We start from the raw sequence: 16,253 nt of genomic DNA on the forward strand, positions 1-16,253 counted from the left end.
GACCTCTGGAGAAGACAATATGATGCACATACAGATCCTCTATATGCGCATTTTTATATGTGTGTAATACAATTATTAGGAAAAAAACTGGCGTTCTACGGATCGAAGCGTGGAATGTTACATCCCTTTATCGGGCAGGTAGGTTAGAAAATTTCAAAATGGAAATGGATACGTTAAAGCTACATATAGTGGAAATTAGTGAAGTTCGCTGCCAGGAGGAACAAGACCATTGGTCAGGTGAATACAGGGTTATAAATACAAAATAAAATAGGGATAATTCAGCAGTAGGTTTAATAATGAATAAAAAAATAGGAGTGCGGGTAAGCTACTACAAACAGCATAGTGAACGCATTATTGTGGCCAAGATAGACACAAAGCCCATGCCTACTACAGTAGTACAAGTTTATATGCCAACTAGCTCTGCAGATGATGAAGTAGTTGATGAAATGTATGATGAGATAAAAGAAATTATACAGATAGTGAAGGGAGACGAAAATTTAATAGTCATGGGTGAGTGGAATTCTTCAGTAAGAAAAGGGAGAGAAGGAAACATAGTAGGTGATTATGGATTGGGGCTAAGAAATGAAAGAGGATGCCGTCTGGTAGAATTTTGCACAGAGCACAACTTAATCATAACTAACACTTGGTTCAAGAATCATAAAAGAAAGCTATATACATGGAAGAAGCCTGGAGATACTGACAGGTTTCAGATAGATTATATAATGGTACGACAGAGATTTAGGAACCAGGTTTTAAATTGTAAGACATTTCCAGGGGCAGATGTGGACTCTGACCACAATCTATTGGTTATGACCTGTAGGTTAAAACTGAAGAAACTGCAAAAATGTGAGAATGTAAGGACATGGGATCTGGATAAGCTGAAAGAACCAGAGGTTGTACAGAGTTTCAAGGAGAGAATAAGGGAACAATTGACAGGAATGGGGGAAAGAAACACAGTAGAAGAAGAATGGGTAGCTCTGAGGGATGAAGTAGTGAAAGCAGCAGACGATAAAGTAGGTAAAAAGACGAGGGCTGCTAGGAATCCTTGGGTAACAGAAGAAATATTGAATGTAATTGATGAAAGGAAAAAATATAAAAATGCAGTAAATGAAGCAGGCAAAAAGGAATACAAACGTCTCAACAATGAGATCGACAGGAAGTGCAAAATGGCTAAGCAGAGATTGCTAGAGGACAAATGTAAGGATGTAGAAGCTTATCTCACCAGGGGTAAGATAGATACTGCCTACAGGAAAATTAAAGAGACCTTTGGAGAGAAGAGAACCACGTGTATGAATATTAAGAGCTCACATGGCAACCCAGTTCTAAGCCAAGAAGGGAAGGCAGAAAGGTGGAAGGAGTATATAGAAGGTCTATTCAAGGGCGATGTACTGGAGGATAATATTAAGGAAATGGAAGAGGATGTAGATGAAGATGAAATGGGAGATACGATACTGCGTGAAGAGTTTGACAGAGCATTGAAAGACCTGAGTCGAAACTAGGCCCCGGGAGCAGACATCATTCCATTAAAACTACTGACGGCCTTGGGAGACCCAGTCCTGACAAAAGTCTACCATCTGGTGAGAAAGATGTATGAGACAGGCGAAATACCCTGAGACATCAAGAAGAATATAATAATTCTAATCCCAAAACAAAGCAGGCGTTGACATATGTGAAAATTAGCGAACGATCAGTTTAATAAGTCACAGCTGCAAAATACTAATGCGAATTCTTTACAAAAAAATAGCTCTGAGCACTATGGGACTCAACTGCTGTGGTCATCAGTCCCCTAGAACTTAGAACTACTTAAACCTAACTAACCTAAGGACATCACACACATCCATGCCCGAGGCAGGATTCGAACCTGCGACCGCAGCAGTCGCACGGTTCCGGACTGCGCGCCTAGAACCGCGAGACCACCGCGGCCGGCGAATTCTTTACAGACGAATGGAAAAACTGGTAGAAGCCGACCTCGAGGAAGATCAGTTAGGATTCCGTAGAAATGTTGGAACACGTGAGGGAATACTGACCCTACGACTTATCTTAGAAGAAAGATTATTGAAAGGCAAACCTACGTTTCTAGCATTTATAGAATTAGAGAAAGCTTTTGACAATGTTGACTGGAATACTCTGTTTCAAATTCTAAAGGTGGCAGGGGTAAAATACAGGGAGCGAAAGGCTATTTACAATTAGTACAGAAACCAGATGGCAGTTATAAGAGTCGAGGGGCACGAAAGGGAAGCAGTGGTTGGGAAGGGTGGGAGACAGGGCTGCAGCCTCTATCTGATTTTATTCAGTCTGTATATTGAGCAAGCAGTAAAGGAAACAAGAGAAAAATTTCGAAGTAGGTATTAAAATCCATGGAGAATAAAAAAAACTTTGAGGTTCGTCGATGACATTGTAATTCTGTGAGAGGCAGCTAAGGACTTGGAAGAGCAATTGAATGGAATGGACAGTGTCTTGAATGGAGGATATAAGATAAACATCAACAAAAGCAAAACGAGGATAATGGAATGTAGTCGTATTAAGTCGGGTGATACTGAGGGAATTAGATGAGACATTTAAAGTAGCGAAGGAGTTTTGCTATTTGGGGAGAAAAATACCTGATGATGTTCGAAGTAGAGAGGATATAAGGTGTAGACTGACATTGGCAAGGAAAGCGTATCTGAAGAAGAGAAATTTGTTAACATCTAGTATAGATTTAAGTGTCAGGAAGTCGTTTCTGAAAGTATTTGCACGGAGTGTATCCATGTATGGAAGTGAATCATGGATTATAAATAGTTTGGGAAAGAAGAGAATAGAAGCTCTCGAAATGTGGTGTTACAGAAGAATGCTGAAAATTATATGGGTAGATCACATAACTTATGAGGGGGCACTGAACAGAACTGAGGAGAAGAGGAGTTTGTGGCACAACTTGACAGGAAGAAGGAATCGGTTGGTAGGACATGTTCTGAGGCATCAGGGGATAAGAAATTTAGCATTCGAGGGCAGCGTGGAGGGTAAAAATGGAAGAGGGAGACAGATGAATACACTAAGCAGATTGAGAAGGATGTAGGTTGCAGTAAGTACTTGGAGATGAAGAAGCTTGCACAGGGTAGAGTAGCATGGAGAGCTGCATCAAACCAGTCTCACGACTGAAGACCACGACAACAACAACAATATACAATGTATTATTTTGACTTAGGGGTACTGGAAATTGTCTGACAGTTTATGTAGCTCTTGTGTGTGCAGAGCTCGTGTAGCGGGCATACTGCTGTCGTAACTCCCTAAAGATGTCTGGATACGTGTAGGAGACGAGTTGAAAACCTGTTGACATAGATACAAAAGTAAAAAAAAAGTTTTGTTACACATACGTATCCAACGTGTTCTGTACATTTGTGACGATAAAAGCAAAACCGCTCGATAATCCAGAGTTATTAATGTGAGTACAATTTTTTCCATTGATGTATTATTCTACTTTCACTAACGTAACTGGTTTCAGAACACCTTCCTAACCAAACAACTAATCATTTGGCTACCGTCAGCCCCTTCATTCAGTTTTCCATTAGACATTAACTGCATTTTCTCGCCATCCTTGTAAGAAATTTAAACTTAAATATAAATTCAGTGTTCGTGTAAATAGTTCTTTCCTTCAAAATAAACACTGTTGCACCTAGACAATCCTGTGTAGCAGAATTTTCTGAATCCCATTCCTGTGCTGAATGTTAATAGAAGAAGCAGTCATTTTCTACTCAGGCAATCCAGAGATAGTTAAAAGCTTTCCGAGAAATCAATAAGAACTAGACCTATTTGTAACTAGCCCTACTTTACTATTCTCTATTAAATTTTATTGTGTTAACATAAATGATAATGTACGTGTACTTCATTTAAAACTTAGTAAAAAAAAGAAAATATAATAATTCTATATTTATTTAATTTAAATAAGCTTCTTGGTAATTCTAAAATTTATCAGAATATTTAACTTCTCAGTGGGTATGGGATCGTAGAAGTACAAAAATGTGTGTTGGTGTGTTAAGTATACGACACTGATTAAGTGCGTGAGATGTATGTTACTTGCGAAGAAAAATCATCATTAACTAGTTAAGGATTACAAAATTTGCCATGAGGGCAATTAAGAACTGGTAAAAATAGTGAAAACTTTTATATATGCAAGTAAAAAGTAAACCACTAATTTTTGATACAAAAGATAAGTATTATGTTAATAGAGCCGTGTCTAATTCCTACCGTTTAGAGTGTTACTAACAAAATTTTGACGTTGATAAGAATATTATATTTAAATTTTTATAGCGTTTCACCTAGAAAAATCTTTGAAAACAGAATCTGAAGTGATGTCAATGTATCGCTTTCACTGACTGAAGCTAGAAGTCAACACAGTGGCCCTTGCTAAAGTGTTGGTCTAAGTTATGCCTTTATCACCCTCAGTTTTGTAACACTTCTTTCACCGCTAGCTGCAGATACATGTACGGACAGAATTTTCCTTGTCACAAAAGTGTTGACAAAAATAATAAAATTGCTTTTTTAATAGACAATGCGCAATAAAATTGCTTTTTGTAGTGTAAGAAAATAACCTCTGAGGAGAATAACTAGAGGGAAGAGTGGGCGCTACAATGAAAATCGTCGTTTTGTGAAATAAGAGACCAGTTACATGGGGATTTAATCGAAAACACTACATCTTGAATACATTTATTCAGTCTAGGGCACTACTTGATACTTAAATCAGTGTCGGCTTAGAACCACATTTTCGCAGTTATCTCGCAAACGGCTCATTTACAGACCCATGTTTACTGCAAGACAGTAGCTTGTATTACCACACACCTCTAAAAGTGTCCACTTACGGCCACCACTGTCACCCCTCACAAGCGGCCGCTTACGTTATTTAGACGTCACGTACAGAGGCGGCTGAACTACAAAACCTAAAGAAAATGTGAATGAATGCGTAATCGGTTTTGGCAAATGAAAGGACGTCAAGGCACAGGAGCCCGATTCGCTAGAACACAGTGACTTGGACTCGGCTCTTTTACACAAAAGGCGACGCTTAAACACTGGAATTGGCGGAAGCGAGACGCCACGCAGTAACTACGCTAGCATAGGGGTAACGGATGGGGAGGAGTGTTAGCGCCTGTTTTGATTCAGCTGGCAACACCTGGTCACCTGGCCGTCGGAGATCAATGGGGGGATATGAGATCAAGACACGATGGGAACTCAGCGACCGAATTATCATATCACGGCTGCAAAATACGTAAAATCTAAACCGTTATAAACGGTGTAACGGATGTAAGTGAGATATTGCGATATGTGGTATCTGAATATGTACACATATCAGTTTGTTGGTTATTTTATCTCTGCATCAAATAGTATTCCCGAAAACACATCACATAAAAAGGATCCTGATGTTTCCCGTATGCTCGTAACTGCACCACTAAGTGTATTACGGCTGCAGTATATACTTACCGTTTGGCACCCATGCGTCAAAACATCGCACCCAGATTGAAGTAAACGTTAATGGGTTTTATGAATAAGAAATAGAACATTCTCCGGAGAAGATTCCCAGAACAGAAGAACATTCTCTGAGAAAGTTTTCAGTTTCATTTTCTTTTCTTTTTGTTGATCATCAACCTTCTGTCTGGTTTCATGCGGCCCGTCACGAATTTCTCTCCTGTGCCAACCTCTTCATCTCAGAGTAGTACTTGCAACTTAGGTTATCAATTATTTGCTGGGTGTATTCCAATCACTGTCTACAGTTTTTCCCTCTGCAGCTCCCTGTAGTACCGTGGAAGTCATTCGCTGATGTCTAAACAGATGTCCTATTATCCTATCCCTTCTCTTAACCTTTGTTTTCCACATACTCCTTATCTCTCCGACTCTGCGCAGAACTTCCTCATTCCTTGCCTTATCAGTACACCTAATTTTGAACATTCGTCTGTTGCACCACATCTCAAGTGCTTCGATTCTCCTCTGTTCCGGTTTTCCCAGTCCATGTTTCATTACCATACAGTGTTTTGGTTCAGATGTACATTCTCAGAAATTTCGTCCTCAAAATAATGCGTATTACTGATACTAATAGGTTTCTCTTGGCCAGAAATGGCCCTTTTTCAGGGCTAGTCTGCGTTTGATGTCCTCCTTGCTCCGGACTTCATTAGTTATTTCACTGCCTAGGTAGCAGAATTCCTTAACTTCATATGTTTCTTGACCATCAATTCTGATGTTAAGTTTATCGCTGTTATAATTTCTGCTGCTTCTCGTCACTTTCGTCTTTCTTCGATTTACTCTCAATCCATGTTCTGTAATAATTAGATTGTTCATTCTGTTCAGCAGATCATGTAATTTCTCTTCATTTTCACTCAGGATAGCAAGGTCATCAGCGAATCGTATCACTGATATCCTTTCACCTTGACTTTTAATTCCACTCCTGAACCTTTTATTTCCACCAATACTTCTTTGAAGTACAGATTGAACAGTAGAGGCGAAAGACTACATCCGTGTCATACACCGTTTTTAATCCGAGAACTGCGCTCTTGGTCGTCCACTCTTATTATTCACTCTTGGCTGTTGTGCATAGTGTGTATTACCTGTGTCACCCTATAGCTTACACCTATTTTTATCAGACTTTCGAACATCTTGCACGATTTTATATTGTAGAAGCTTTTTCCCGGTCGACAAATCCTACGAACGTGTCTTCATTTATCTTTAGGCTTGCTTTCTTTATCAACCGCAAAGCCAAAATTGCCTCTCTCGTGCCTTTACCTTTTCTAAAGCGAAACAAATCTTCACCTAGCACAGCCTCAGTTTGCTTTTGCATTCTTCTCTATACTAATAAAAAAGTCGAAACATATTCACTGACGAGGAAGTTCTTTCTGACTACCTCCCGTCCTTCTTGACAAGGTTCTCTTCGTCTTCAGCCGTGTCCAGAATACGAACAGTTGTAGCCCAGTGACATGGCGCACTATCATCCACAAAAATCCCATCGTTTTTAGGACCATAAAGTCCATGAATGACTGTAATTGGTCTCCAAGTAGCTATTTCCAGTCAATAACCATTTCACTTGAACCAGAGAACCCAGTCCATTACATATAAACCCACCCCACAACAGTTTCTGAGGCACCACCAGCTTTCCCAGTAATCGGGAGTCATCTGACCAGGTCATGGTTTTCCAATCATCTATGGCCCAATCGATAAAATCACACGCCCAGGTGAGCTGTTGTAGGTGGTAACGTAGTGTCAGTAATAGCACTCGCGTCGGTCGTCTGCTGCCTTAGCCCATTAATGCCAAGTTCCTTGGCACTGTCCTCATGCATACGTTCGTCCTACGTCCCGCATTGTTGTCTGCGGTTTCTTCACGGAATGTTTCTTTCTGTTAGCACGGACAACTCTAAGCAAACGCCGCTGCTTTCGGTCGTTGAGTGGAGGCCGTCAGCCACTGCGTTGTCCGTGGTGAGAGGTAATGCCTGAAATTTCGTGTTCCTGAAACATTTTTGACACTGTGGTTCTTAGAATATTGAATTCCCTAACGATCTCCGAAATGGTATATCCCATGCGTCTACCTCCAACGATCATTCTTCGTTCACAATCTGTCTGTTAATTCCTGTCGTGCACCCATGATCACTTCGGCAATCTTTTCACTTCAATCACCTGAGTACGAATGACAGCTCTGCCAATGCACTGCACTTTTATGCCGTGTGTAAATGATACTACCGCCGTCTGTATATACGATTATCGCTACACAGTGACTTCTGTCACCTCAGCTTACGTAGCTGTATGCTAATTTGTATGGTGTTTAGATGTATCATATATGACCCCTTTTGTTAATATCAGAGTTAGTGCTGAATCCTCAGCTATTGTCTATGCCACCTGTTCCATTCATGCAGCGAGGTGCCCACGTCACCTCTGCAAAAGAAACAGGAATGTGGTGTCTGGCTGGCGCCTTACGATGCAGATACACGCCACACAACACAGTGCAGCGGGTTGCCAAAAGTCTAGGCGCCTGTTACTCGATCTCAGCTCGTCTTCACTGAGGCGTGAAGCGGCCACATCCGCCGCATACAGCCAGCACATACTCGCTTCCGCGAACCACGGGTACCAGACAACTTCCTGGTATGTCACCACCGGACGGCCTTTATAGGACAAAGCACACCAGCTCACCAGGAACCTGACGAGACCCATGACCACACTCTCAACGTGCAGTAGAATGATGTTATTGAGACGGAAAAACGTTACTCCGAGACCAAGACAGATTGCTCTAGTCTGGTGACGCTGTAACACAACCGACCACGAGCACAGCGCAGCCATTCAGAGCCTTAGACGTCGCTAGTGCAGCCCATGCAGATTATGCCTGTGACAGTGTTTTCTTATCGTGAACGACAGAGCGTGTGCTCAGATTGTAGCTTCAAGAACTGTGGTTATTCAGTGTCAAACTCTCATCAGATCAGGACGTTATTTTATTTGCCTTCATTCGAAACTGTTTCACTTGCTGTCCAGATCCAAACGTTACTGTATACGCTCTGCGTGGACACATTTCTCTGCATGTGACTTGCATCGCTCACAACGGGATAAAAAATTTCAAGATTTTAAACATGGCTGAAACAGCCACAGTTGAAATTCTTCACGGTAAATGATAACAGCCAAACAGTTGCAGGAAAAAGATTTATTAAAATCCTTGACCACGGTTTCGGTATATCTAAATATACCTTCATCAAAGGTAAAATACACTAAAGCCACGTCCTACAGTGGAGATACATAAAACAACTGTGCAAAAGGCGTCGTCAGTAGTTAAAACATAATCTCCATTTATACAACATAATTATGGATAGAGGGTCGATGTGAACACAGCATAGCATCAGTACCTCGCCTGTGAACTGTTTTGCATCACCCCAGTTCCCAGAACTCCTGAAGATAGACATTGACTGTGGATATTGTATCACAGACACAGTGCCTTTGACTGATCAGAGATGTCACTAAGCCCACTCAAAAAATGTGAACAACAATGCATGAGCAGCACCTATTAGACGGAGGGGGTCCGACAGAGTTCCAGTCATTCCACCAGGAAGGAGGTACACAGCTCATGTTGTCTGTAATTCAACCATGCCCAGACGGTCAATACCGCGGTTCGATCGCATCCGCATTGTTACTTTGTGCCAGGAAGGGCTCTCAACAAGGAAAGTTTCCAGGCGTCTCGGAGTGAACCAAAGCGATGTTGTTCGGACATGGAGGAGATACAGAGAGACAGCAACTGTCGATGACATGCCTCGCTCAGGCCACCCAAGGTGTACTACTGCTGTGGATGACAGCTACTTACCGAATATAGCTCGGAGGAACCCTGAAGCAACGCCAAAATGTTGAACAGTGCTTTTCATGAAGCCACAGGATTACGTCTTGTTACGACACAAACTGTGTGCAACAGGCTGCATGATGCACAACGTCATCCACGACGTCCATGGCGAGGACCATCCTTGAAACACAACAGGATTGGCATCACATTCTCTTCACCGATGAGTGTCGCATATGCCTTCAACCAGACAATCGTCGGAGGCGTGCTTGGGGGCAATCCGGTCAGGCTGACCGCCTTAGACACACTATGCAGCGAGTGCAGCAAGGTGGAGGTTTCCTGCTGTTTTGGGGTGGCATTATGTGGGGCCGACGTACTTCGATAGTGATCATGGAAGGCGCCATAACGGTTGTAACGAATGCCATCCTCCGACCGAAAGTGCATCCTAGTCGACAGTACATTGACGAGGCATTCGCCTTCATGGACGACAATTCGCGCCCTCCGTCGTGCAATCTTGTGAATGACTTTCTTCAGGATAACAATATCGCTCGACTAGAGTGACCACCATGTTCTCCAGACATGAAGCCTATCGAACATGTCTGGGATAGATTGAAAAGGGCTGTTTATGGATGACGTAACCCACCAACCACTCTGAGGGATCTAAGCCGAACCGCCGTTGAGCAGTGGGACAATCTGGACCAACAGTGCCTTGATGAACTTGTGGATAGTATGCCACGACGAATACAGGCATGCATTAATGCAAGAGGATATGCTACTGGGTATTAGAGGTACCGGCGTGTACAGCAATCTGGACCACCACTTCTGAAGACCTCGCAATATGGTGGTGGAACATGCAATGTGTGGTTTTCATGAGCAGTGAAAAGGGCGGAGATGATGTTTATGTTGATATCTATTCCAATTTTCTGTACAGGTTCCGGAACTCTCGGAACTGAAGTGATGCAAAACTTTTTTTGATGTGTGTAGGTACTGTTCAATAAACAGGTTGTTCTACTGATGTTCATGACCGTAACATACCAAGGAAACGACGAATCTACCACTGATATCGCTCTAATACATCGAAAGTCGTAGGGAACCAAGTCCAAAGCTCGTGGTCTAGTGGCTAGCGTTGCTGCCTCTGGATCACGGGATCCCAGGTTCGATTCCCGGCCGGGTTTGGGATTCTCTGCCCAGAGACTGGATATTTGTGTTGTCCTCATTATTTCATCATCATCATTCGTGATGGACTCTGTAAAATCTGGACTGTGTAAAAATTATGACTTTTTACGGGCGTTGGTGAACGCGCAGTAGAGCGCTCGACAAACCAAACACCATCATCGTTGGTAACCTATGTAATATCTTTTTTGCTCCATGTCTGTTGATTCCGGTCACGAAATGTCAGCAACGCGGCTGAGTAGACTTGCAGGCTGCCAATGACTTACTTATCATCCGATTTTAAGAAAACTCTTCCGCAAAACGAAATTATTTTTTCACGTGTTACAGTGTGATATCTCCGCTTGGTAAAGAACTGAAATTCTTTTCGTTGTGCAACAAAGTTACTGTGCTGCTACCAATTAAATAAACCTGTGAAGGAAATTTTAAGATATTTGCCGAAGCAAGAACACACTGGATATACTTGGTGTATCTTTTATTTTGGGACATTAACAGGGTTCTGTTAAATATTCTAATATTTCGAAATTGTGTTTAAAACTTAGAGCAGAGCGATATGTGTCACCGTTGTCAAGATAATGATCTTTATACCAATGAGGAGGTTACACGAATTGTCAACAATGTGTTTGAGTAGACACGCCAACGACAATGAAATAAATGTAACTCGCTTTTAAGATTCTTTATATTTCAGTATGATATTTTCGCTAGATATACCACTAGATTTCCTTTCGTTATTCGTTTTAGTTACTGTGCTCCAACCAATATTTCCACATTTTTTCAGAGATATATAAACGTTGTGTACACATTCCGTATGGTTCGTTTCTCTAAGTTGACTACAGAGTATGAACTATAGCTAACGAGATTGTATTTGAAGTTGAGAGCAGAGCAATGTACATCACTGTTCTGAAGATGTTTATTCTTAAGTCTGCTGGGATGTTGCGTGTATTGTACTCTGTGTTGTGGCACTGCGTGACGTGTATTACGTGGTCGTAACATCCGTCGTATTTCATTAATTTTTCAAGTCATCGAGACGAAACTTTCCTCTTTTTTAATTTTTTTCAGTGATAGCAAGCAATGAGGATATATGCTGGCTGAAGATTAATACTAGAAACATTTTCATGTATCGAGTTGTAGACGTAAATTTTTTTTCGTTCTAAAGATTTACTTCTTTTGACAGTATTTAATATTTCGTCAAAAAGAAGGTGGCATTGAACACATTAATATTTATAATATTCTATGTGGTATACTCAGTTTTAATCAAAACCTTTTTGTTGTTATGTCAGAAGATATAACCGCTAAGTAACTAAACGGTTAGTTATTTCAATGTCCATTGAGATCGTCTTCGTTTATTTAGAAGCTATAAAATGCATTGCAGTGACACGTAATAATATCAGCTTGCCCACTAGCCTCTCCAACAACGCTACTGCAATGGGCTTTATAGGACGGCATCTAATACTCTACTAGTATTTTATTTATCCTGTGATGCCAAGTGCCAGCTGGAGACGCCAGTCATCATTTTCCTGACTTCTATCTCTGTACAACGACAGCGGCATGCCATTTTCTCAGCCAAAGAAGAAAATTAATCCAGAAACACAGATAAAGTCACAGCAGCAAATGGACACAGGCCGAGCGATGAAAAGCTACTGAGCACTTAGGATGGAAATGCGGTTACAGGGCTGCTCTATATCACAGCTAAGTGACTCGCATGTTAACGCGTCCGGTGCAGAAAGAAACCCAAGCGGCTGGCGGTGTTAACACACCAAGCTGTCAAAACCGCCGATAAGGGAGAGCAAGCACATCCGTTTAGAGTACCTGCCCGTAGGATCAAAAGCGCGTAGAAACGCGTTCAGAGTATCTGGGGATCGTACAAACGGCATGCATTAACACATCCAGAGTAGAATAGATTTCTTTGTTTCCGTGTATGATCACATACTTGTGAGGTCCTCAGACTGCATGTTTCGATTACCAATAACTATCATCAGATATGTATCAAATCATTTGAAAAACACAGTTACAACTTGTTGATTATCTTGAGCTTAATGCAATAAAATAGCCCCTAATGAAAACTATTGCTGACATAAATGTGAAAAAAACGCTTTAAATATGATGAGGCATACCTGTTTTAAGTACACGTCCTAAAATGATGGAGCCATAGTGGCACAGTCAAAAGAGAAACACAAAATCAGCCCAGCATAAATAAAATATGGTATATACGAAAGCAAATTTGCTAACAGAGCTGCTGTTCAAAATGGTTCAAATGGCTCTGAGCACTGCGGTCATCAGTCCTCCAGAACTTAGAACTACTTAAATCTAACTAACCTAAGGACATCGCACACATCCATGCCGGAAGCAGGATTTGAACTTGCCACCGTAGCGGTCGCGCGTTCCAGACTGAAGCGCCTAGAACCGCTCGGCCACACCGTTCAATATAAACTGCTATACATCAGCCACAAAATGTTTGTGTCGCAATCTCGCTGGATGTGGCTACTCTAGGTGTAACTGTACTTAATAGAATAAAAAGAAGACTACAGTCGGCAAAGTTTGGAGTAGGCTTACCAGCTGCATAAGTCATTAAAATAATAAAGTGTAATAAATTGAAACACGACAAAGGGCAGAGTGTTAAAAAAGAAATAGTAAAGTGACTGTCAGTATACATCATAGACGAGAAGTGGTCAGAGGAACATAAAACCCAGAAGGCTACTCGTACCCTGTGACACGCCATTTCAAGACAAGATTGACGAACAGTCGCACCATTCAACTAACAAAATTATCTGGTTAATGAAATGCATTACATAAAAAGTCAACTGCCAAGAAAAGAGGACAGTAATAAGCACAGCGTAAGAAAACGAATTAAATATGTAAAGCACTCAATACCAGGTAAGGGCAAAGGCAAGATATATACAGGTTGAGACACTAACTACTATTGCTCCACCCCCCCCCCCCCCTCCCCACCCGTCCCCATATGCCACCGCGTCGCCTATAGTGCTGTTTTCAGTGAATGTTCAGTGTTGTGCGTACCCTGTAAGTGTTGCGAACAGCCACCATACTGTCGCTAGTTTTGTTTATTACCTCGTGCGAACTGACACCAGACTGTAGCCGTGTATTTTAATTGTGCCTGTCTACTTACTGTGTGTCTCCATCCGCATCGTCAACGGCATGATTGTATATTTTAAATTATGCAACTTTCCGCAATTTTACTGTTATTAACAAAGTCACCGTTGTATCGCCTATTCATATTGTTTATTAACTTACCTCTGGCGGGAATCGGAAATCAGTAAAGGAAAAAAAATCTATTGCTCATCTCCTCTCACTCCAGCTTAACTCCCGTCGCTCCGCCATTTTTGTCTCCCTAGACCTCGAAGAGGTCTACGACCGTGTATGGTATCCCGGTCTCCTTTTTCAACTCCAGTCACACGCCCTTCCGATAAACTATGCCAGTGTAATTGCGTCCTTCCTCTCCCGCCACCCCTCGTATGTTATCATCCATAACGCTGATTCCTGCACTTTCTCCTCCCCCCCCCCCCCCCCCCCCCGCTGTGGGTGTGCCACATGGCTGTGTCCTCTCCCCTCTAATCTGCCCTATCCTCTATCTCCTGTACACAGCAGATATGCCCCAACGCCCCCCTCACCTCCAGTCCATGTCCTGCAGTATGCCTATGACACTGCCTTCCTTCTCCTCACTTCTATCCTTCAACGGTCCCAATGCCTTCTCCAGAATCACTGTCACCTTTTTTCCACATGGTTTAACAAGTGGCTCCTCAAAATCAATCCTTCCAAGACCCAGGCAATCATTTTAGGTTGTATCACTCGCTCTTTCCGGCTCCTTGATTTTTCCGTTACCATCTGCGCCCGTTCGGTCCACCTTTCCCCCACCCTCACCTAACTTGGACTCACCATTGACCGTCAACTCATCTGGATCCCTCATCTCTGCTGTATCCAATCCAAAGCCCACAACCACCTCCATCTTCTTTAACTCCTCTCTGGCTCGAAATGGGGTTTGAACCCCTCTACCATCCTCCACACCTACAAATCTTTAATCTGTCCCATCCTCTGTTAAGCTATCCCCACCAGGACATCTGCGCCCCCCCCCACCCCAAATTATACAATTCACTCCAGTTCCTCGGGCACAATACACATGCACTCTGCCTCACCTTCCATATATGCCTCGTGTTCGCCCCACCGATCCTCTATGATCTGATTCCTTTCCCCTATCTGCTCCTTTTCCTAGAACATATCTGCATCCTCTACACCTCCTGCCGTTTTGATCCCCCTCATTCCCTGCTTGCTCCTCTCCTCCCCAACCCCTGCCCACTGCTGTGCCTTCACCATTGTCTCCCACCCCTACACTCCAACTATAGACCTTTTATTTCCTTTCCCAAGGTGGCTTCCATCAACTCCCCCTTCAGGATGATGTCGTCTCTCTCTCCATTTATCCCTTCTATCAACTTTGATCCCCACCTTCCCCTCTCTCCCTCTGTCCTTTCCCCAGCCTCCATTTCCCCCACTTCCATCCTGTTTTTTTCTCCACCTACCCACTCTTCGACTCCATTATCTCCCCCTAAGTCCTTTTTTTCCCCTCCACTGCCTTCCCTGCTCCTTTTATTGCCTCCGCCGTGGTCTCACCTTTCCCTGTGTAATCTCCACCATCGGATCCCCCCACCCCCATTTTGATTTCCCCACACTTTTTCCCCCTCATCGGTCAAGGTTATCCCCCCGCCATCTGCTTTACACTGTGGTGTGTAATTTTCATCTGCAATCTCTCATGCAGTGTTTGAGTGTCCAGTGTTTTGTGCCCCCTTTTTAAATTGTTGCGAACAGCAACCACAATGTTGCTGTGTTTTTTAGTTGTGCCCCCGTACTTACTGTGTGTCTGCATTAGCATCATCAGCCCTGTTTTTTTTCTATTTTAACTTCCTAAACTTTCTGCCATTTTACTGTTTTTAACAAAGTCTCCGTTTCATCGCTTTTACATACAGGTTTCATCTGCCCATTACGTTTTTTAACTCTTCTATCGGCTGTAGAGGGGCGTATTAAGCTGCTTTCAGCCCCCCTCCCCCTCTGTGGAGAATCGAAATACAATAAATGAAAGAAATAACTATTGCCTCCATTGTCTTCCCCACTCCTTTCTAGCATCTGCCCTGCTCCTCTCCCCACCCCCCTCATTTTTCTCTGCCCTCTCACTTCATTGGCTCCCCCCTTTACCCCCTCATCTGTCCGGGTGCTCTCTGCTCCTCCCCCTCATACCCATATGCCTTCATACGCTATAGTGGTGTGTTTACCATGAGTGTTCAGTGTTGTGCGTCCCCATTTTAGAGTACTGCAAACAGAAATTAGACTGTCGCCAAGTTTATTTAATTGTGTCTGTCTGTTTCCTAAGTGTTTGCAATCAGCATCACTGACCTCTTAATTTTTTGTTTTCTTCATAACTTTTCCGCAATGTAAATGTTTTAAATAGTCACCGTTTTGTCTCCTCCTTTTACTGAAATATCTCCTCAGTATGTTTTTTAACTTTATCTGAAGGCTGCAGAGCGGCGTATTATGCTGCTACCAGCCCCCCCCCCATTTGGGGGGGGGGGGGACTCGCAATCCAATAAGAGAAAAATAACTAACTATTGCCACCCCGAATAACTCCGAAAGTATGATAGGATTTTAAAAGTTTGTGGGACAAATGTTGAGTGGGAAAACGGGGGGCCAAAATATAACGTTGATTTTTTGTTGCTAGGTGAGGTAGCATCAGAGATATGAAGGTCAACGTTGTTTTTTTAAATGGGATGGTATAGTTCGGTTCTTATTTTCAGATAGCGGCTATCGAGACGAATCCAGTAAT

The sequence above is a fragment of the Schistocerca gregaria genome, chromosome 5 (assembly GCF_023897955.1).
Source record: "Schistocerca gregaria isolate iqSchGreg1 chromosome 5, iqSchGreg1.2, whole genome shotgun sequence".
Classification (NCBI taxonomy): Eukaryota; Metazoa; Arthropoda; class Insecta; order Orthoptera; family Acrididae; genus Schistocerca; species Schistocerca gregaria.